Genomic DNA, 24,686 nt, shown 5'->3' with positions numbered 1-24,686 from the left:
GTACTACATAGAGCCATGACTACATGGAACTCTATTCCACATGAAGTAACTGATGCAAGCAGTAGAATCAGATTTAGAAAACAGATTAAAAAAAACTTATGGAACAGCGGGGACTGTGAAGCAACACAAACATTGAAACAGACACATGCACATGCACACACACACGATAACATACGTACTATACATACACATGGATTTAGTACTGTAGATATGTGGTAGTGGTGGAGTATGGGCCTGAGGGCACACAGTGTGTTGTGAAATCTGTGGATGTATTGTAATGTTTTTATAATTGTTTAAACTGCCTTAATTTTGCTGGACCCCAGGAAGAGTAGTTGCTGCTTTGGCAGCAGCTAATGGGGATCCATAATAAATACAAATACAAACATACCAGACGGTGATGCAACCGGTCAGGATGCTCTCGATGGAGCAGGTCTAGAAGTTTTTGAGGATTTGCCAAATCTTTTCAGTCTCCTGATGGGTAAAAGGAGTTGTCATACCCTCTTCACAAATGTCTTTGCGTGTTTGGACCATGATAGTTCGTTGGTGATGTGGACACCAAGGAACTAGAAACTCTCGACCCACTCCACTACAGCCCCATCAATGTGTATGGGGGCATGTTCTGCCCTCCTATTCCTGTAGTCCATGATCAGCTCCTTTGTCTTTCTCAGGTAGATGGAGAGGTTGTTATCCTGCCATCACACTGCCAGTTCTCTGACCTCCTCCCTATAGGCCGTCTCATCATTGTTGGTGTTCAGGCCTAGCGCTGTTGTGTCTTCAGCAAAATTAATGATGGTGTTGGAGTCGTGCTTGGCCCCACAGTCATGGGCAAACAGAGAGTCCAGGAGGGGACTAAGCACACACCCCTGAGGGGCCTCCGTATTGAGGATCAGCGCGGCAGATGTGTTGTTGCCTACCCTTACTACCTGGGGGCGGCCCGTCAGGAAGTTCAGGATCCAGTTACAGAGGGAGGTGTTTAGTCCCAGGGTCCTTAGCTTAGCGATGAGCTTCGAGGGTACTATGTGTTGAACGCTGATCTGTAATCAATGAATAACTTTCTCACATAGGTGTTCCATTTGTCCAGGTGGGAAAGGGCAGTGTGGAGTGCGATTGAGATTGCGTCATCTGTGGATCTGTTGGGGCGGTATGCAAATTGGAGTGGGTCTGGGGTTTCTGGGATGATGGTGTTAATGTGAGCCATGACCAGCCTTTCAAAGCACTTCATGGCTACAGACGTGATTGCTACAAGACAGTAGTCATTTTACCTTCGCTTTCTTGGGCACTAGGACTATGGTGGTCTGCTTGAAACATGTAGGTATTACAGACTCGGTGAGGGAGAGATTGAAAATGTCAGTGAAGATACTTGGCAGTTGGTCTGTACCTGTCCTGGTAATCTGTCTGTTCACCAGTTTATAACTCTTACTCACATCGGCTACGGAGATCGTGATAACACAGTCATCTGGAACAGCTGGTGCTCTCATGCATGCTTCAGTGTTGCTTGACTCGAAGAGCTCACATAAGTCATTTAGCTTGTATATGGGGGGGGGGGTATATTAAGTAGGGGGTACATTGGAAGGGGTATATTGTGTAGGGGTGTATTGTGTAGGGGTATATTGTGTAGGGTTATAATGTGTAGGGGTATGTTAGGGAGGTATATTGTGTAGGGGTATATTGTGTAGGGATATATTGTGTAGTGGTATATTGTGTAGTTGTATAGTGGTATATTGTATAGTGTATATTGTGTAGTGGTATATTGTGTAGGTATATTGTGTAGGGTATATTGTGTAGGGGTATATTGTGTAGGGGTATATTGTGTAGTGGTATATTGTGTAGTTGTATAGTGGTATATTGTGTAGGGTATATTGTATAGTGGTATATTGTATAGTGGTATATTGAATAGGGGTATACTGTATAGTGGAATATTTTGAAAGGGGGATATTGTGTAGGGGTATTTTGTGTCTTAGACTGGACACTTGCAGTTAGGATCTTTATTCTCCACCGAGTGCTGTTAACACCCCATGGTTCCACTTAACCTACAATCGTAGGGAAAAAAAATATTTTTATGGTGTTCCTAGATAAAACACTTAAGTTCTTCTGACTGGTATGGATGTGGCTAGATCCTTCAGAGGTGTAAGAATATTTAGGAGTCTGAAACTAAGGAATTTGGTGCAGTGGAACCCTAACCCTCGAGTCCCCTACCCTCAAGTCCCCTAACCCTCAAGTCCCCTAACCCTCGAGTCCCCTAACCCTTGAATCCCCTAACCCTCGAGTCCCCTACCCTCAAGTCCCCTAACCCTCGAGTCCCCTAACCCTCGAGTCCCCTAACCCTCGAGTCCCCTAACCCTCGAGTCCCCTAACCCTCGAGTCCCCTACCCTCAAGTCCCCTAACCCTCAAGTCCCCTAACCCTCAAGTCCCCTAATCCTAACCCTCAAGTACCCTAACCCTCGAGTCCCCTAACCCTCGAGTCCCCTAACCCTCGAGTCCCCTACCCTCAAGTCCCCTAACCCTCGAGTCCCCTAACCCTCAAGTCCCCTAACCCTCGAGTCCCCTAACCCTTGAATCCCCTAACCCTCGAGTCCCCTACCCTCAAGTCCCCTAACCCTCGAGTCCCCTAACCCTCGAGTCCCCTAACCCTCGAGTCCCCTAACCCTCGAGTCCCCTAACCCTCGAGTCCCCTACCCTCAAGTCCCCTAACCCTCAAGTCCCCTAACCCTCAAGTCCCCTAATCCTAACCCTCAAGTACCCTAACCCTCGAGTCCCCTAACCCTCGAGTCCCCTAACCCTCGAGTCCCCTACCCTCAAGTCCCCTAACCCTCAAGTCCCCTAACCCTCAAGTCCCCTAACCCTAACCCTCAAGTCCCCTAACCATCGAGTCCCGTACCCTCAAGTCCCCTAACCCTCGAGTCCCCTAACCCTCAAGTCCCCTAACCCTAACCCACAAGTCCCATAACCCTGACACTAAATCCCATAACCTTCAAGATGGTAGTGTGTGGTTGTGTGTGTGTGTGTGTGTGTGTGTGTGTGTGTGTGTGTGTGTGTGTGTGTGTGTGTGTGTGTGTGTGTGTGTGTGTGTGTGTGTGTGTGTGTGTGTGTGTGTGTGTGTGTGTGTGTGTGTTTGTGTGTAGTGTAGTGCACTACAGGCCGCCCTGCATCCCCGTCTCTGATTCTCCAACTGGCGCCCATCTGCCACCTTTATCCCTCCCTGTGCTTATTGTGCATCTTCAGAGGTATTGAGACCTTTAAATGTAGAAGCACCTGGTTTTCTGTGTTTTCTCCCTTTGTCCTCATTCTCTCCTCTCTTCTCTTCCTCCTCCTCTCGGGCAGCACCAGCTTTTGGCTGTTAAAAAAAATAGGTTTGTTTAGAGCTAGGCTGCTCTCCAATTGAAGAGCAAGTCTTTTCTTCTGTATCCTCTCTACGACTTCCCCTTCTTCCCTCCTTTGCTTGTTGGCTGTGTTACTGGTCGTCTATTATGCGTTCTTAGCCACCTGGAAGCAAAGAGACATTTTAATGAATTTATGCTTCTCATTTGGGCTTTGTTTGTTTGTGTGTTTAGTCCCATGAATGCAGCTGATGGCTTTTGATGGCAGGACCACTGTAGACCTCTAGTCTGAATATAGAGCTACAGTAGAATACTGACTGTATACCTCTAGTCTGAATATAGAGCTACTGTAGACTACTGACTGTAGACCTCTAGTCTGAATACAGAGCTACTGAAGAATACTGATTGTAGACCTCTAGTCTGAATACAGAGCTACTGTAGACTGCTGACTGTAGACCTCCAGTCTGAATATAGTGCTACTGTAGACTGACTGTAGACCTCTGGTCTGAATACAGAGCTACTGGAGAATCCTGTGGATTGAACCAACACGTTAGCAGAGTGAGAGGACACATAGACACACAAAAAACCTTGTATAAGTATTTGGCTGTCCCCCCCGAGATCTCTCCTCTCTTTCTTAGGGCTAGGCACCTTTTTTTCTCTATTTCTGCCTCAATGACGTGCCCAAAGTAAACTGCCTGTTGCTCAGGCCCAGAAGCCAGGATACACATATAATTGGTCGCCATATGTGAATTTATGAAACCTGCGCCGGTGGAAAAATATTTTGATGTGGGCCGCCGTCCTCAAACAATCGCATGGCATGTTCTCGCTGTAATAGCTACTGTAAATCGGACAGTACAGTTAGATTAACAAGAATTTAAGCTTTCAACCAATATCAGACACTTATATGTACCTAAATGTTTAATATCCATATTTTTTATGATTATTTATTTGAATTGCGCGCCCTCCACTTTCACCGCTAGCGGGACGCCTATCCCAAAAAGGATTTATCTAGACACCACCTTACAATACGGACTAGAACCTGCGGCATCAAGTCCATTACCAAAAACCCACAGAGGACTTCACACCCACCGTCCCATGGGTTCTACTGAAAACAGTCTTTACTTGTCGTCTTTCACTTGTCAGGCCTCATCTATGAAATGGCCAATTACTAGTTATTTAACCTTCATGTATTCAGAGTAGTCTCAATGATATAGAGTTTCATTAACTACCTCTATTTGTCACGTCCTGACCATAGAAGCTTTTATTTTCTATGGTAGAGTAGGTCAGGGCATGACGGGGTTTTGTCTAGTTTAAATTTTCTATGTTGTTATGTTATAGTTTCTGTTTTTCTATGTTTTTTTCGGGGATGATCTCCAATTAGAGGCAGCTGGTCATCATTGTCTCTAATTGGGGATCATATTTAAGTTGTTGTTTTTCCCACTAGGTTTTGTGGTCGATTATTTTGAGTTTGTGTATGTTGCACCTCTTCGTCACGGTTTGTTGTTTTTGTTTATTAGTTTATTGTATGTCTTGCATAGTTTCACAGTTAAATAAAGATGTGGAACGATACACATGCTGCGCTTTGGTCCGCTCCTTCATACGACAATCGTGACAGTATTCAAGTTAGTCTCTGTTATATAACCAGGTTAGTCTCTGTTATATAACCAGGTGAGTCTCTGTTATATAACCAGGTTAATCTCTGTTATACAACCAGGTTAGTCTCTGTTATATAACCAGGTTAGTCTCTGTTATATAACCAGGTTAGACTCTGTTATATAACCAGGTTAGTTCAATACAACTATGTTATATAACCAGGTTAGACTCTGTTATATAACCAGGTTAGTCTCTGTTATATAACCAGGTTAGACTCTGTTATATAACCAGGTGAGTCTCTGTTATATAACCAGGTGAGTCTCTGTTATATAACCAGGTGAGTCTCTGTTATATAACCAGGTGAGTCTCTGTTATATAACCAGGTTAGTGCAATACAACTATGTTATATAACCAGGTGAGTCTCTGTTATATAACCAGGTTAGTCTCTGTTATATAACCAGGTGAGTCTCTGTTATATAACCAGGTGAGTCTCTGTTATATAACCAGGTGAGTCTCTGTTATATAACCAGGTTAATCTCTTTTATATAACCAGGTTAGTCTCTGTTATATAACCAGGTTAGTCTCTGTTATATAACCAGGATAGTCTCTGTTATATAACCAGGTTAGTCTCTGTTATATAACCAGGTTAGTTCAATACAACTATGTTATATAACCAGGTTAGTCTCTGTTATATAACCAGGTTAGTCTCTGTTATATAACCAGGTTAGACTCTGTTATATAACCAGGTGAGTCTCTGTTATATAACCAGGTTAGTCTCAGTTATATAACCAGGTGAGTCTCTGTTATATAACCAGGTTAATCTCTGTTATATAACCAGGTTAGTCTCTGTTATATAACCAGGTTAGTTCAATACAACTATGTTATATAACCAGGTTAGTCTCTGTTATATAACCAGGTGAGTCTCTGTTATATAACCAGGTTAGTCTCTGTTATATAACCAGGTTAGTCTCTGTTATATAACCAGGTTAGTCTCTGTTATATAACCAGGTTAGTTCAATACAACTATGTTATATAACCAGGTTAGTCTCTGTTATATAACCAGGTTAGTCTCTGTTATATAACCAGGTTAGTCTCTGTTATATAACCAGGTTAGTTTCTGTTATATAACCAGGTTAGTCTCTGTTATATAACCAGGTTAGTTTCTGTTATATAACCAGGTTAGTCTCTGTTATATAACCAGGTGAGTCTCTGTTATATAACCAGGTGAGTCTCTGTTATATAACCAGGTTAGTTCAATACAACTATGTTATATAACCAGGTTAGTCTCTGTTATATAACCAGGTTAGACTCTGTTATATAACCAGGTGAGTTGAATAGAGCTCAGCTCAGTTTGGCTCATTACTGTGGAAATGGTACAAGACTCTCCGTCCGTTACCATAGAATCAGTCCATCAGATCACACACACCACACACACCACACACATGCACCACACACACACCACACACACCACACACACACCACACACACACCACATACACACACCACACACACACACACCACACACACACGCACCACACACACACACCACACACACACCACACAGACACTGCATACCAACAATATCTCAAATTTTTACCAATTTGACTTCATGTTCTGACGTTGATCCACACACACACCTTGACCACCGAGGAGCTCCAGAATCAGCCAATCAGTACACACGTGTCCCGTGCAGCCCAGAGGGAGAGAGGTGCAGACCTTGGACTCCTGTCATCGTCGGTGTTTATTGTATTTCTAATTAACTCAAGTTAATGTCCCTCTCAGCTTTGTAGACTTTGTTTAAAAGTGATATAGGTCTCAGAGCCGCTACCATGGCAAAGTGACATTTATTAGGCCGTTTAAAATCCCAACTGCAACACCCACGGCTACATACTGTATATGAGCCACGTGCACGCAGAGACACACTCGCACTCACACACACACACACACACACACTCACACACACACACACACACACACACACACACACACACACACACACACACACACACACCCCACCCAACAACCCCCAAACAAACCAAGCCAATTGATAATTAGCATTTTAATTCCAGATTACTTTCTAGAACTTTTAATTGATTGAATTCTTCCAGCGAGTATTATAGTGACGATCTTTCTCCTTTTGTTTTATTCTCTCCATCCCTCCATCTGTAGGGGGTGTGGTTCTCGCCATCCCTCCATCTGTAAGGGGTGTGGTTCTCTCTCCCTCCATCTGTAGGGGGTGTGGTTCTCTCTCCCTCCATCTCTAGGGGGTGTGGTTCTCCATCCCTCCATCTGTAGGGGGTGTGGTTCTCTCTCCCTCCATCTGTAGGGGGTCTGGTTCTCTCTCCCTCCATCTGTAGGGGGTGTGGTTCTCGCCATCCCTCCATCTGTAAGGGGTGTGGTTCTCTCTCCCTCCATCTGTAGGGGGTGTGGTTCTCTCTCCCTCCATCTCTAGGGGGTGTGGTTCTCCATCCCTCCATCTGTAGGGGGTGTGGTTCTCTCTCCCTCCATCTGTAGGGGGTCTGGTTCTCTCTCCCTCCATCTGTAGGGGGTGTGGTTCTAACAAAGACTTCCGACACCAACTGTCCGAGCTTCATTAAAAATGATTGATCACAAAAAGAATAACGACCACGATGTGTCCTCCTCCGTACAGACGCCGTAATTTTAAAACCACGTGTTCGTCTCACTGCATTTAAAACAAACCCCTCTCGCTGTGTCATAGATCAACTCCACAGTTCATTACATCCTCTCTCTCTCTCTCTCTCTCTCTCTCGTGTTTCTACGGGACTGTGACTGAATACTAGGAACGCTATTGTTGGTATTCATGATTTAGCGCACCCGGTTAATTGTAAATCCCTGAGATCACCTCCCACCTCCACATAGACAATCGTGATGATTAAATCCCCTCCCACCTCCTCAGGTACACACACACAAACAGACACACACAATGATGAAATACCATCCCTCCTGTCAAACTAAACCAATGATGAAATACCATCCCTCCTATCACACCAAACCAAGGGTTAAATACCATCCCTCCTGTTACACCAAACCAATGATTAAATACCATCCTTCCTGTCACACTAAACCAATGATTAAATGCCATCCTTCCTATTACACCAAACCAAGGGTTAAATACCATCCCTCCTGTCACACTAAAACAATGATTAAATACCATCCTTCCTGTCACACTAAACCAATGATTAAATACCATCCTTCCTGTTACACCAAACCAATGATTAAATACCATCATTCCTGTTACACCAAATCAATGATTAAATACCATCCTTCCTGTTACACCAAATCAATGATTAAATACCATCCCTCCTGTCACACCAAACCAATGATTAAATGCCATCCTTCCTGTCACACCAAACCAATGATTAAATGACATCCTTCCTATCACACCCAACCAATGATTAAATACCATCCTTCCTATCACACCAAACCAATGATTAAATGCCATCCTTCCTGTCACACCAAACCAATGATTAAATACCATCCCTCCTGTCACACCAAACCAAGGGTTAAATAGTATCCCTCCTGTCACACCAAACCAATGATGAAATACCATCCCGCCTATCACACCAAACCAAGGGTTAAATACCATTCTTCCTGTTACACCAAACCAAGGGTTAAATACCATCCTTCCTGTTACACCAAACTAAGGGTTAAATACCATCCTTCCTGTTACACCAAACTAAGGGTAAATACCATCCCTCCTGTCACACCAAACCAATGATGAAATACCATCCCTCCTGTCACACCAAATCAATGATTAAATACCATCTCTCCTGTCACACCAAACCAATGATTACATGCCATCCTTCCTATCACACCAAACCAATGATTAAATACCATCCTTCCTATCACACCAAACCAATGACTAAATACCATCCTTCCTATCACACCTAACCATTATCGGTAATAGAGGATGCCACGCCACCATAGTAAAAAAATCAAATCAAATGCGCAGAATACAACAGGTATAAACCTTACAATGAAATGCTTACTTACAAGCCCTTAGCCAACAATTCTAGTTTTCAGAAAAGTAAGTGTTAAGAAAGTATTTACTAAAATTAACTGAACTAAAAATAAAAAGAAGAAATTAGAAAAATAACCAATAATTAAAGAGCACCAAAAAAAATAACAGTAGCGAAGCTTTATACAGGGGGGTACCGGTACAGAGTCAATGTGGAGGCTATATACAGGGTGTTACGGTACAGAGTCAATGGGGAGGCTATATACAGGGGGTACCAGTACAGAGTCAATGTGGAGGCTATATACAGGGTGTTACGGTACAGAGTCAATGTGGAGGCTATATAAAGGTTGTTACGGTACAGAGTCAATGCGGAGGCTATATACAGGGGGTACCAGTACAGAGTCAATGTGGAGACTATATACAGGGGGTACCGGTACAGAGTCATTGTGGAGGCTATATACAGGGGGTACCAGTACAGAGTCAACGTGGAGGCTATATACAGGGTGTTACGGTACAGAGTCAAGTGGAGGCTATATACAGGGTGTTACGGAACAGAGTCAATGTGGAGGCTATATACAGGGGGTAACAGTACAGAGTCAATGTGGAGGCTATATACAGGGTGTTACGGTACAGAGTCAATGTGGAGGCTATATAAAGGGTGTTACGGTACAGAGTCAATGCGGAGGCTATATACAGGGGGTACCAGTACAGAGTCAATGTGGAGACTATATACAGGGGGTACCGGTACAGAGTCAATGTGGAGGCTATATACAGGGGGGTACCGGTACAGAGTCAATGTGGAAGCTATATACAGGGGGTACCAGTACAGAGTCAAAGTGGAGGCTATATACAGGGTGTTACGGTACAGAGTCAATGTGGAGGCTATATACAGGGTGTTAAGGTACAGAGTCAATGTGGAGGCTATATACCGGGGGTACCAGTACAGAGTCAATGTGGAGGCTATATACAGGGAGGTACCGGTACAGAGTCAATGTGGAGACTATATACAGGGAGGGTACAGAGTCAATGTGGAGGCTATATACAGGGTGTTACGGTACAGAGTCAATGTGGAGGCTATATACAGGCGGTACCAGTACAGAGTCAATGTGGAGGCTATATACAGGGTGTACCAGTACAGAGTCAATGTGGAGACTATATACAGGGGGTACCAGTACAGAGTCAATGTGGAGGCTATATACAGGATGTACCAGTACAGAGTCATTGTGGAGGCTATATACAGGGGGTACCAGTACAGAGTCAATGTGGAGGCTATATACAGGGTGTACCAGTACAAAGTCAATGTGGAGACTATATACAGGGGGTACCATTACAGAGTCAATGTGGAGGCTATATACAGGGTGTACCAGTACAGAGTCATTGTGGAGGCTATATACAGGGGGTACCAGCACAGAGTCAATGTGGAGGCTATATACAGGGGGTACCAGTACAGAGTCAATGTGGAGGCTATATACAGGGGGTACCAGTACAGAGTCAATGTGGAGGCTATATACAGGGGGGTACCAGTACAGAGTCAATGTGGAGGCTATATACAGGGTGTTACGGTACAGAGTCAATGTGGAGGCTATATACAGGGGGTACCAGTACAGAGTCAACGTGGAGGCTATATACAGGGTGTTACGGTACAGAGTCAAGTGGAGGCTATATACAGGGTGTTACGGAACAGAGTCAATGTGGAGGCTATATACAGGGGGTAACAGTACAGAGTCAATGTGGAGGCTATATACAGGGTGTTACGGTACAGAGTCAATGTGGAGGCTATATAAAGGGTGTTACGGTACAGAGTCAATGCGGAGGCTATATACAGGGGGTACCAGTACAGAGTCAATGTGGAGACTATATACAGGGGCTACCGGTACAGAGTCAATGTGGAGGCTATATACAGGGGGGTACCGGTACAGAGTCAATGTGGAAGCTATATACAGGGGGTACCAGTACAGAGTCAATGTGGAGGCTATATACAGGGTGTTACGGTACAGAGTCAATGTGGAGGCTATATACAGGGTGTTAAGGTACAGAGTCAATGTGGAGGCTATATACCGGGGGTACCAGTACAGAGTCAATGTGGAGGCTATATACAGGGAGGTACCGGTACAGAGTCAATGTGGAGACTATATACAGGGAGGGTACAGAGTCAATGTGGAGGCTATATACAGGGTGTTACGGTACAGAGTCAATGTGGAGGCTATATACAGGCGGTACCAGTACAGAGTCAATGTGGAGGCTATATACAGGGTGTACCAGTACAGAGTCAATGTGGAGACTATATACAGGGGGTACCAGTACAGAGTCAATGTGGAGGCTATATACAGGATGTACCAGTACAGAGTCATTGTGGAGGCTATATACAGGGGGTACCAGTACAGAGTCAATGTGGAGGCTATATACAGGGTGTACCAGTACAGAGTCAATGTGGAGACTATATACAGGGGGTACCATTACAGAGTCAATGTGGAGGCTATATACAGGGTGTACCAGTACAGAGTCATTGTGGAGGCTATATACAGGGGGTACCAGCACAGAGTCAATGTGGAGGCTATATACAGGGGGTACCAGTACAGAGTCAATGTGGAGGCTATATACAGGGGGTACCAGTACAGAGTCAATGTGGAGGCTATATACAGGGGGGTACCAGTACAGAGTCAATGTGGAGGCTATATACAGGGTGTTACGGTACAGAGTCAATGTGGAGGCTATATACAGGGGGTACCGGTACAGAGCCAATGTGGAGGCTATATACAGGTTGTTACGGAACAGAGTCAATGTGGAGGCTATATACAGGGTGTTACGGTACAGAGTCAATGTGGAGGCTATATACAGGGGCTACCGGTACAGAGTCAATGTGCGGGGGCACAGGTTAGTCGAGGTAATTTAGGTAATATGTAGGTAACGGTAAAGTGACAATGCAAAGATAATAAACAGAGGGTAGCAGCAGCGTAAAAATAGGGGGAGGTGGGTCAATACAAATAGTCCGGGTAGCGATTTGATTAACTGTTCAGGAGTCTTATGGTTTGAGGGTAGACGCTGTTAAGAAGCCTTTTGGACCTAGACTTGGCTCTCTGGTACCGCTTGCCGTGCAGTAGCAGAGAGAACAGTCTAATACTAGGGTGGCTGGAGTCTTTGGCAATTGTTAGGGCATTCCTCTGACACTGCCTGGTATAAAGGTCCTGGATGGCAGGAAGCTTGGCCCCAGTGATGTACTGGGCCATACACGCTACCCTCTGAAGTGCCTTGATGTCGGAGGCTGAGCAGTTGCCATACCATTCGGGATGCAACCAGTCAGGATGCTCTCGATGGTGCAGATGTTGAACTTTTTGAGGATCTGAGGACTTATGCCAAATCTTTTCAGTCTCCTGAGGGGGGAATAGACATTGTCATGCCTTCTTCACAACTCTCTTTGTGTGTTTGGGACAATGATAGTTCATTGGTGACGGGGACACCAAGGAACTTGAAGCTCTCAACCTGCTGCCACTTTTCCTTTTTCCTGTAGTCCTCAATCACATTGAGGGAGAGGTTGTTGTCCTGGCACCACACTGCCAGGTCTCTGACCTCCTTCCTATAAGCTGGTACAGAGTCAATGATTAAATCCCGCTAGCTGAATATCCATGTCATCATTCAGCCACAATTCCGTGAAACATCGGATATTGCAGTTCTTGATGTCCCGTTGGTAGGATATTCGTGATCGTACCTCGTCTCATAGTTGTTGGTGATCAGGCCTCAACTGTTGATTAATCGACAAACTTAATGATGGTGTTGGAGTCGTGCTTGGCCATGCAGTCATGGGTGAACAGGGAATACAGGAAGGGGACTGAGCACGCACCCCTGAAGGTCCCCTGTGTTGAGGAGCAGCATGGCAGGTGTGTTACCCACCCTTACCACCTGGGGGCGGCCCATCAGGAAGTCCAGGATCCAGTTGAAGAGGGAGGTGTTTAGTCCCAGGGTCCTTAGCTTAGCGATGAGCTTCGAGGGTACTATGGTGTTGAACGCCGAGCTGTAGTCTTTGAATAGAATTCTCACATAGGTGTTCCTTTTGTCCAGGTGGGAAAGGGCAGTGTGTAGTGCAATAGAGATTGCATCCTCTGTGGATCTGTTGGGGTGGTATGCAAATTGGAGTGGTTCTAGGGTTTCTGGGATAATGCTGTTGATGTGAGCCATGACCAGCCTTTTAAAGCACTTCATGGCTACGGACATGAGTGCTACGGGTCTGTAGTCATTTAGGCATGTTAACTTTGTGTTCTTGGGCACAGGGACTATTGTGGTCTGCTTGAAACATGTTGGTATTTCAGACTCAATCAGGGACATGTTGAAAACATCAGTGAAGACACCTGCCAGTTGGTCAGCACATGTCCTGGTAATCCGTCTGGCCCCGCAGCCTTGTGAATGTTGACTTGTTTAAAGGTCTTACTCACGTCGGCTATGGAGAGCATGATCACACAGTCGTCTGGAACAGCTGATGCTCTCATGCATGCCTCAGTGTTGCTTGCCTCGAAGAGAGCATAGAAGTGATTTAGATCGTCTGGTAGGCTCGTGTCACTGGGCAGCTCGCAGCTGTGCTTCCCTTTGTAGTCTGTAATAGTTTGCAAGCCCTGCCACATAAGACGAGCGTCGGAGCCGGTGTAGTATGATTCAATCTTAGCCCTGTATTGACGCTTTGCCTGTTTGATGGTTCGTCGCAGGGCATTGCAGGATTTTTTATAAGCTCTTAGAGTCCCGCACCTTGAAAGCGGCAGCTCTACCCTTTAGCTCAGTGTGAATGTTTCCTGTTATCCATAGCTTCTGGTTCGGGTATGTACGTACAGTCACTGTGGGGACAACGTCCTCGATGCACTTATTGATAAAGCCAGTGACTGATGTGGTGTACTCCTCAATGCCATTTGAAGAATCCCAGAACATGTTCCAGTCTGTGATAGCAAAACAGTCCTGTAGTTTAGCATCTGCTTCATCTGACCACTTTTTTATAGACCGAGTCACTGATGCTTCCTGCTTGAATTTTTGCTTGTGAGCAGGTATCAGGAGGATAGAGTTGTGGTCGGATTTACCAAATGGAGGGCGAGGGAGAGCTTTGTACACGTCACTGTGTGTGAAGTACAGGTGATCTAGAATTTTTTTCCCTCTGGTTGCACATTTAACATGTTGATAGAAATTAGGTAGAACTGATTTAAGTTTCCCTGCATTAAAGTCTCAGGCCACTAGGAGCGCCGCCTCTGGGTGAGTGGTTTCCTGTTTGCTTATTGCCTTATACAGCTGACTGAGTGCGGTCTTAGTGCCAGCATCTGTCTGTGGTGGTAAATAAACAGCCATGAAAAGTATAGCTGAAACTCTCTAGGCAAGTAGTGTGGCCTGCAATTTATCACAATATACACTACTTCAGGTGAGCAAAATCTAGAGACTTCCTTAGATTTTGTGCACCAGCTATTGTTTACAAATATGCACAGACTGCCCTCCCTCGTCTTACCGGAGTGTGCTGTTCTATCTAGCCGGTGCAGCGTATATCCCGCTAGCTGAATATCCATGTCATCATTCAGCCACGATTCCGTGAAACATCAGATATTGCAGTTTTTGATGTCCCGTTGGTAGGATATTTGTGATCGTACCTCGTCTAATTTATTGTCCAATGATTGCACGTTGGCAAGTAATATTGACGGTAACGGCAGCTTTCCCACTCGCCTTCTGTGGATCCTCATGAGGCATCCCGCTCTGTGTCCCCTGTACCTGCGTCTCTTCCTCTTGCAAATAACTGGGATGTTAGCCTTGTCCGGTGTTAGGAGAGTGTCCTGTGCATCCTGCTTGTTGAAGAAAAAATCTTCGATATCCAGAAGCTCTTTTTTTGCCGTAAGATACGGTTTTCAGAAATATTATGTACAAAATAAGTTACAAATAACGCGAAAAAACCCCAGATAATAGCACAATTGGTTGGGCGCCCGTTAAACTGCTGCCATTTCTTCCGGCGCCATTTTAAATATGAATAATAAATGTATTTTTTTTATATATTCAGTAAGTAATACATAGTTTATAATATATGGTGATATATGTGTAAGAAACTTAATTAAATGCATGTCAAATGCAATAGATACAATTCACAACACAAACAATTTCGACTCAAAAATACATTGTTTCCCTTTGTGAGCTCAGGTAGTCCTGATATGAATCTAAATATAATCTAAATATAATATAGATATAAATATAACGTACGAATTACCTCTATGCACTTTTCATCTCTATTTGAAAATACGGTCTTTAAACAAGTCGACCGTTAGCCTGAGGAGGATGCGATGGAAAATCAGTGGGGGAAAAAATCCACACAAGATGATGAACTAGCTGATAATGTGTGACGATCCAATGCGGTCAGGCTACCTGACTTGGTCAGGCTTCACTGTTAGTACCAGTTCCGTCGTTGCGTGTTAGGCATGTGGCATGTTAGGTGAATTACAGGTTAGGATATCTAAATTAGCATGACAGGATAATTAACGTAGCAGGTTAGATTAATTAACTGTCACAAGCGTCGTTGTAGGTAGTGGACCAAACTGCAGCGGGTATAGTGAACATCTTCTTTTATTGAAGGAAAACCAAAACACTTACACAAATAAACGACAAAACAGTCCAGTAAGGTGCATAGACTAAACAGGAATCAACCACCCACAAAACAAGAGAAAACTAACCCAACTAAATATGGCCTCCAATTAGAGACAACGACAACCAGCTGTCTCTAATTGGAGGTCCTACCAAAAACAACATAGACATAGAAAACTAGATAGAAACATAGAAATAGAAAAACTAGAACATAACCCAAAAAACCCTGAAACACACAAACCAAACACCCCCTGCCACGCCCTGACCAAACTACAATAACAAACAACCCCTTTTACTGGTCAGGACGTGACATTAACGTGCTAGGTTAGATGAATTAACGCGCTAGGTTAGGTGAATTAATGTGCTAGGTTAGGTGAATTAACGTGCTAGGTTAGGTGAATTAATGCTCTAGGTTAGGTGAATTAATGCGCTAGGTTAGGTGAATTAACTTGCTAGGTTAGATGAATTAACGCGCTAGGTTAGGTGAATTAACGCGCTAGGTTAGGTGAATTAACGCGCTAGGTTAGGTGAATTAACTTGCTAGGTTAGATGAATTAACGTGCTAGGTTAGATGAATTAACGCGCTAGGTTAGATGAATTAACGTGCTAGGTTAGGTGAATTAACTTGCTAGGTTAGGTGAATTATCGTGCTAGGTTAGGTGAATTAACGTGCTAGGTTAGGTGAATTAACGTGCTAGGTTAGGTGAATTATCGTGCTAGGTTAGATGAATTAACGCGCTAGGTTAGGTGAATTCATGTGGTTAGTATAATTAGGTTAAGATTAAGGAAAAAGATTACGGCAAGGCTTAGCTACATGCAGCATGACCAAATCCGGTATTCCGACCTAATCAAGTCCTGACAAATGTTCATGAATATCAAATTGATACTTACAATGCGGATTGCTTAACCTCCTGAGTCCCTCAAATTAATGCTGAGACTGCACTTTAACTTCAGAGTACCTGTTTGATTTCAAATCTAAACATTTGGAGTATAGAGCCAAAAGAAGAGAATGTGCTGCAGTGTATGGGATGTCACACACACACACACACACTTCTGCACAATCATCTACTGTAAACTGACACTGAAAATACAACACACATTCTCATCTTTAAAAGAAAAAAAGTAAATTCAGAGAAAACAATGCATTGCATCTCCAGTTTTGATATACTTTATATATTTTCCAGTATGTTACATGTTAGTTGAGATGATATTTAGCAAATCTTGCTACCTGTTCTATAATACCAAGAGTGGCTGATTATCTTCCAATACTAAGTTCGCACCACTTTAATACCCCTTGGTTTGTAAGCCCTTGTTAACAACACGCAGCATTACCTTCTCTCTTTCCTAGTCTAGCACATGGGGATGTGTGAAAGGTACTCCGCTGCCTTAGGGTGTCATCACTTGCGCCTCTGAATAGCTAGCTTTTCACATTGGCTCCGACTGGTAAGACGCTTCAGGAGTGTGATTAAGTGTTCTAGCAAGGCAGAGAGCCTCGGTGTGAGCTAAATCAGGAAGAAGTGTTACTCGCTAAGCAAGCAGAGCAACATTTACAGCTCAGCTCAATGCTGTGTATGCAGTTTAGTACATTTACAGCTCAGCTCAATGCTGGGTTTAGTAAACTTTAGTAAATTTACAGCTCAGCTCAATGCTGGGTATGCAGTTTAGTAAACTTACAGCTCAGCTCAATGCTGGGTACGCAGTTTAGTAAACTTACAGCTCAGCTCAATGCTGGGTACGCAGTTTTGTACATTTACAGCTCAGCTCAATGCTGGGTACGCAGTTTAGTAAACTTACAGCTCAGCTCAATGCTGGGTACGCAGTTTAGTAAACTTACAGCTCAGCTCAATGCTGGGTACGCAGTTTAGTAAACTTACAGCTCAGCTCAATGCTGGGTACGCAGTTTAGTAAACTTACAGCTCAGCTCAATGCTGGGTACGCAGTTTAGTAAACTTACAGCTCAGCTCAATGCTGGGTACGCAAGTTCAGTACATTTTGACGGGTGAATGTAGCACACGGGGGATGTGTGAAACTTTCTCCTTAGACTGAAGTGTCGCACACTTGCACCAGCGAACAGCTAGCTTTTCCAGTGGCACCTACGACTATTAAGACGCTTCGGGAGGGCGGTCACGTGCGCTAGCAAGGCAGAGGTCCTGTGTTCGAGCCTCGGAGTCCGCCAAATCAGGAGGGTGTGCCACTCCCCTACTCCTACCGTTTGATGTCATTCACACCAGTCTGTTAGTAAATCAGTCACTGTGTTCCTGAATGCAGCTCCGCCCAGCTGCAGACCACAAAACATGGCCAAACCTGGCCATGAGGCTCTTGTATAGGGTGATTAGCAGCAACGCCAAGCACCGTTGCCATTGATAGCCCAATTAGAGACAACTTCTGGTCATTGAGGCTGCTTGCCAAGTGTCAGCTGGATTACCTGACAACCTATTCAGTAGCTCACTTCAGCCTCTTCCTGGCTGGGCTTTGGGCTGAGGTTTGGGCTGAGCTCTGGGATAGGTTGCCCCAAATTCGCAGCCAGTGGTCTGTCTCTCTCTGTCTGTAACTTTTCCCTCTCCCTCTCTTTGTTACTGTTTTTCTCTTTCTTTCCCTTTCTCCCTCTCCATATCTCTGTCTGTCTCTCTCTCTCTATCTCTCTCTCTTGCTCCCTCTCTGTCTCTCTCTCTCTCTGTCTCTCTCTCTTTATTCCCTCTCTCCCTCTCTGTCTCAATCTCCCCGTCTCTCCATACCTCCTTTTTACCCCGCCCCCTCTCCCTCTCTCTCTCTCTCTCTCTTTTCATCTCTCCCTCTCTGTCTCAATCTCCTTGTCTCTCCATACCTCCTTTTTACCCCCTCTCTCTCTCTCTCTCTCTCTCTCTCTCTCTTTTCATCTCTCCCTCTCTGTCTCAATCTCACTGTCTCTCCATACCTCCTTTTTACCCCCCCCTCTCTCTCTGTCTCTGTCTCTCTCTCTTTATTTCCCTCTCTCCCTCTCTGTCTCAATCTCCCTGTCTCTCCATACCTCCTTTTTACCCCCCTCTCTCTCACTCTCTCTCTCTCTCTTGCTCCCTCTCTGTCTCTCTCTCCCTCTGTCTGTCTCCCTCGCTCTCTCTTTCTTACCCTCTCTCCCTCTCTGTCTCAATCTCCCTGTCTCTCCATACCTCCTTTTTACCCCCCTCTCTCTCACTCTCTCTCTCTCTCTTGCTCCCTCTCTGTCTCTCTCTCCCTCTGTCTGTCTCCCTCGCTCTCTCTTTCTTACCCTCTCTCCCTCTCTGTCTCAATCTCCCTGTCTCTCCATACCTCCTTTTTACCCCCTCTCTCTCACTCTCTCTCTCTCTCTTGCTCCCTCTCTGTCTCTCTCTCCCTCTGTCTGTCTCCCTCGCTCTCTCTTTCTTACCCTCTCTCCCTCTCTGTCGCAATCTCCCTGTCTCTCCATACCTCCTTTTTACCTCTCTTTCTCTTTTCATCTCTCCCTCTCTGTCTCTCTCTCTGTCTCTCCATACCAGAAAGGCAGAGTTTTTATCCTTGTATGCAGGAATAAAGCTGTATGGTGTAGAGGATGATAAGAAGGTGGAGTATGGAGAAAGGCTTTTTCTCTCTCTCCCCCTCTAACCCTTTTTAATCAAGCTAATGGATTCAGCAGGTATTCTATTAATCTCTCTCTCCATGTGCTTTCCTCTCCACAATCGACAGGCATTCCAGTCCAGACAGCAATCTAACATATCCTACCGTCCGTTCCAGAGCCATCTATTGTATCCTACCGTCCAGTCCAGACATTATTCTAACGTATCCTACCATCCAGTCCAGACATTATTCTAACGTACCCTACCGTCCAGTCCAGACATTATTCTAACGTATCCTACCGTCCAGTCCAGACATTATTCTAACGTATCCTACCGTCCAGTCCAGACATTATTCTAACGTATCCTACCGTCCAGTCATTATTCTAACGTATCCTACCATCCAGTCCAGACATTATTCTAACGTATCCTACAGTCCAGTCCAGACAAACAGACAAGGCTAGTTTTGTCCTCACTTCTTCCCTTCCTCTCTTCCATCCTTTTTAGCATAAGCACAAGAAAAGTGAAAAAAACAATATCCACTTTCTATATCTTTTCTTTTACTGCTCAACAAATGTTGTGATGAGCCATCCCCACACCCCCCTCCCTGAGTCTCGACTGATTTGGAAACTTTTTGAGAAGGAGCCCTTCACATTAGCTCTTGACCTGTGAAGTGGAGGTTCCTATCCCCCCCTCAGCTAATCTGGAGCTCTGTTGGAGAGCATGTATGCGCTTCCCAAATTGCATCCTATTCCGTTTATACTGCGCTACTTTTGACCAGGGCCCCATATGTGAAAAGGGTGCCATTTTGGGAGGACTCCTGTGTATTAGGTTGAGCACACACACAGTCACTAAGCTGTGCTGATTCAAATCTGTGCTTACAAATCAGGTTGCACCCAGCCTGGTGTCATAAGAAACAGACACAGAATGACTATTCACTTACCCCTTCGGTAAGAATCAATTCTTCCACAATGCACCTGTCACAGAGCCCTCAGTCTAGTGAAAGCAATTTCTTCTCCACTGTCTGACATGGTAATTGGGCTTTAAATTCCCAGTGACCGGCTTTGAGAGAACTCCCTTGAACCGTATCGCGGAGAAGCCGGAGAACTTGATTTGTGCCAAAATGAGAACCCGACAGAGATAAAAGCAGTTACCTTCTCTACATAAAAAAAATTCCTCATGCATAAAGAAGAAATGTTACGTATTGTAGGTTACATTGAATGTATCAGACTGGAGCCTGTTTCGACAACTTTGAGCAATGTCTCCTACTTAACCTGTTGGGGGTAGGGGGCAGTATTTGCACGGCCGGATAAAAAACGTACCCGATTTAACCTGTTATGGCTAGGGGGCAGTATTTTCACGGCTGGATAAAAAACGTGCCCGATTTAATCTGGTTACCACTCCTACCCAGTAACTAGAATATGCATATACTTATTACATATGGATAGAAAACACCCTAAAGTTTCTAAAACTGTTTGAATGGTGTCTGTGAGTATAACAGAACTCATATGGCAGGCAAAAATCTGAGAAGATTCCTTACAGGAAGTGACCGAAGTGTTTGAGAAATTGAAGTAATAGCATTTCTAAGGTATTTGAATAACGCGCCACGGGATTCAACTGGCTGTTGAGTAGCTGGGACGATTTCGTCCCGCCGACCCTAGAGAGGGAGCACCGAGAAATGCCAGATGAATTGATACACAGTATACCGTAAGAGTATACAGCAACATCACTCTGAACCTCTATGGGCTAGGTGGGACGCTTCCCACCTACTCAACAGCCAGTGCATGGCGCATTTCGTGGCGCGATATTCAAATACCTCAAAAATGCGAAAACTTCAATGTTTCTAACATATTACTATTTTACACCATTTTAAAGACAAGACTCTCATTAATCTAACCACACTGTCCGATTTCAAAAAGGCTTTACAACGAAAGTAAAACATTAGATTATGTCAGCAGAGTACCCAGCCAGAAATAATCAGACACCCATTTTTCAAGCTAGCATTTAATGTCACATAAACCCAAACCACAGCTAAATGCAGCACTAACCTTTGAAGATCTTCATCAGATGACAACCCTAGGACATTATGTTATACAATACATGCATGTTTTGTTCAATCAAGTTCATATTTATATCAAAAACCAGCCTTTTACATTAGCATGTGACTAGCATGTGACTAGCATTCCCACCGAACACAATTTACTAAATTACTCACGATAAACGTTCACAAAAAACATAACAATTATTTTAAGAATTATAGATACAGAACTCCTCTATGCACTCGATATGTCCGATTTTAAAATAGCTTTTCGGTGAAAGCACATTTTGCAATATTCTGAGTAGATAGCCCGGCATCACAGGGCTAGCTATTTAGACACCCAACAAGTTTAGCACTCACCAAAGTCAGATTTTCTATAAGAAAAATGTTATTACCTTTGCTGTTCGTCGTCAGAATGCACTCCCAGGACTTCTACTTCAATAACAAATGTTGGTTTGGTCCCAAATAATCCATTGTTATATCCAAATAGCGGCGTTTTGTTTGTGCGTTCAAGACACTATCCGAAAGGGTAAATAAGGGTGACGAGCATGGCGCATTTCGTGACAAAAAAATTCTAAATATTCCATTATCGTACTTCGAAGCATGTCAACCACTGTTTAAAATCAATTTTTATGCCATTTTTCTCGTAAAAAAGCGATAATATTCCGACCGGGAATCTGCGTTTAGGTAAAAAGAGGAAAGAAAATAAAGCACGGGGTCGACTCGTGCACGCGTCTAAGCCCATTGTCCTCTGATCGGCCACTTGCCAAACGCGATAATGTGTTTCAGCCAGAGGCTGCCTCGATATCATTCAGCTTTTTCCCGGGCTCTGAGAGCCTATGGGAGCCGTATGAAGTGTCATGTTACAGCAAAGATCCTCAGTCTTCAATAAAAAGAGCCAAGATGAACAACAACTTGTCAGACAGGCCACTTCCTGTTCAGAATCTTCTCAGGTTTTTGCCTGCCATATGAGTTCTGTTATACTCACAGACACCATTCAAACAGTTTTAGAAACTTTAGGTTGTTTTCTATCCAAAGCCAATAATTATATGCATATTCTAGTTACTGGGCAGGAGTAGTAACCAGATTAAATCGGGTACGTTTTTTATCCGGCCGTGTCAATACTGCTCCCTAGCCCTAACAGGTTAACCACCCTTAGCCTAGCGAGCTATTTCAAGGGCCTTCTGCAGGACCTCAATGTGACTGATGGGAGGGGGGTGTAAATGTGGGTCGTCTCAGAGGACCACAAACGGGTCAGGAAGTGTGGGTCGTCTCAGAGGACCACAAACGGGTCAGGAAGTGTGGGTCGTCTCAGAGGACCACAAATGGGTCAGGAAGTGTGGGTCGTCTCAGAGGACCACAGAAGTTTTAGTCCTCTCTTCAAGGAGTTGGAAGACATTAATGTGTATGGTTCTAACAACTTGAAATCTTGACGGTGCGTACAAAAATATAATATTCAAATTTCTATATATAATCTTTCAATTTCTAAACAAACAAACCAACAAACACTATAAGCAATCTATGAAAATGCAAAAACATGAACCAATAAAGAAATAAACATTGTTCAACACCTGTGGCAATAACACTGTTTCCCTATAAATACAAATACAAATACACAACAAAAACAAAAGAAATATGGAATTACAACGTAATAAATAAGCACGTCAAGCTGTTGCCGTGTGAAACCTGGATACATAACTCAGACAGGAAACAACACTCCACTTAATTAACTGGTTGCTTGACAGATGAATCACTCAGTAGGGTGTGTGGCTATTTTCAGATCCTGTAAAGTTTTCCCTGCAGACAGAATAAATTAAACCCCATTGATGCTTAGTCTCCAAGTCCTTAGTTTCATTCCACAGGAGTGCACTGGAAAGTACAGAACACCGATGACAGAAATGTATGTTTACTTAATGTGTATTATACACACCACATGACCAAAAGTATGTGGACACGTGCTCGTCCAACATCTCATTCCAAAATCATGGGCATTATTGGAGTTGGTCCCCCCCTTTGCTGCTATACAATTTACAATTACAATTTTACAATTTAGTCATTTAGCAGACGCTCTTATCCAGAGCGACTTACAGTAGTGAATGCATACATTTCATGCATTTTTTTTAAATATATTTATTTGTATATAACAGCCTCCACTCTTCTGGGAAGGCTTTCCACTAGATTTTGGAACATTGCTGCAGGGACTTGCTTCCATTCAGCCACAAGAACATTATTAAGGGTGGGGCACTGACGTTGTGTGATTAGGCCTGGCTTGCAGTCAGTTTTCCAATTCATCCCAAAGGTGTTTGATGGGTTGAGGTCAGGGCTCTATAAAGGGCAGTCAAGTTCTTCCACACTGATCTTGAAGAACAATTTTGTTCACAGGGGCATTGTCATGCTGAAACAGGAAAGGGCCTTCCCCAAACTGTTGCCACAAAGTTGGAAGCACAGAATTGTCTAGAATGTCATTGTATGATGTAGCGTTAAGATTTCCCTTCACTGAAACTAAGGGGCCCGAACCATGAAAAACAGCCCCAGACCATTATTGTTCCTCCACCAAACTTTACAGTTGGTAGTATGCATTGGGGCAGGTAGCGTTATCCTGGTATCTGCCAAACCCAGATTCGTCGTTGGACTGCCAGATGGTGAAGTTTGATTCATCACTCCAGAGAACGTGTTTCCACTGATCCAAAGTCCAATGGTGGCAAGCTTTGCACCCCTCCAGCCGACGCTTGGCATGGTGATTTTAGGCTTGTGTGCGGCTGGAAACCGATTTCATGATGAACAGTTCTTGTGCTGACGTTGCTTCCAGAGGCAGTTTGGAACTCGGTAGTGAGTGTTGCAACCGAGGACAGACAATTATTACACACTTCAGCACTCGGCGGTCCCGTTCTGTGAGTTTGTGTGGCCTACCACTTCACGGCTGAGCCATTGTTGCTCCTAGACATTTCCACTACACAATAACAGCACTTACAGTTGACCCGGGCAGCTTTAGCAGGGCATAAATTTGATGAACTGACTTGTTGGAAAGGTGACATCCTATGACGGTGCCACGTTGAAAGTCACTGAGCTCTACAATAAGGCCATTCTACTGCCAATGTTTGTCTATGGAGATTGCATGGCTATGTGCTCGATTTTATACACCTGTCATCAACGGCTGTGACTGAAAAAGCTGAATCCACTCATTTGAAGGGGTGTCCACATATTGCTGTGTACTGTATCTAGTGTATGTAATGTATATGTAAGTTACATATCATTTTCACATATGCATCATGGGATGTTAGTTGTTGCTAAGAAGAAAACAATGGAATTATAATAGTGTGCTAGCTTTAAAGATGCAACAGGCAGAATTTTCTCTGCCATTTCCTGGTTGCTAAAAACATCTGTTTATGTGACAAAACAAGCAAGTATAGTGTAGAGAGTCATTGTACCATCTAAACTGCTGTGAAATATCTTTTCCATAACCCCAAAATAATGTATTTTCATCTGTTTTGAATGCTGGTGTACAAAATCTAAAGTAAAACATGCAAAAACAAAACTTAAGAACGGGAAACATAGAAATAGCGCACGTAGAACAGATCTACTGCTTCTTCGATTTGGTCAGGTCGGACAAAAAAAAGTGACATAT

Source organism: Salmo salar, chromosome 15 (genome assembly GCF_965601325.2).
Source record: "Salmo salar chromosome 15, fSalSal1, whole genome shotgun sequence".
In the NCBI taxonomy this organism is placed as follows: Eukaryota; Metazoa; Chordata; class Actinopteri; order Salmoniformes; family Salmonidae; genus Salmo; species Salmo salar.
This window is presented reverse-complemented; position numbering follows the sequence as displayed.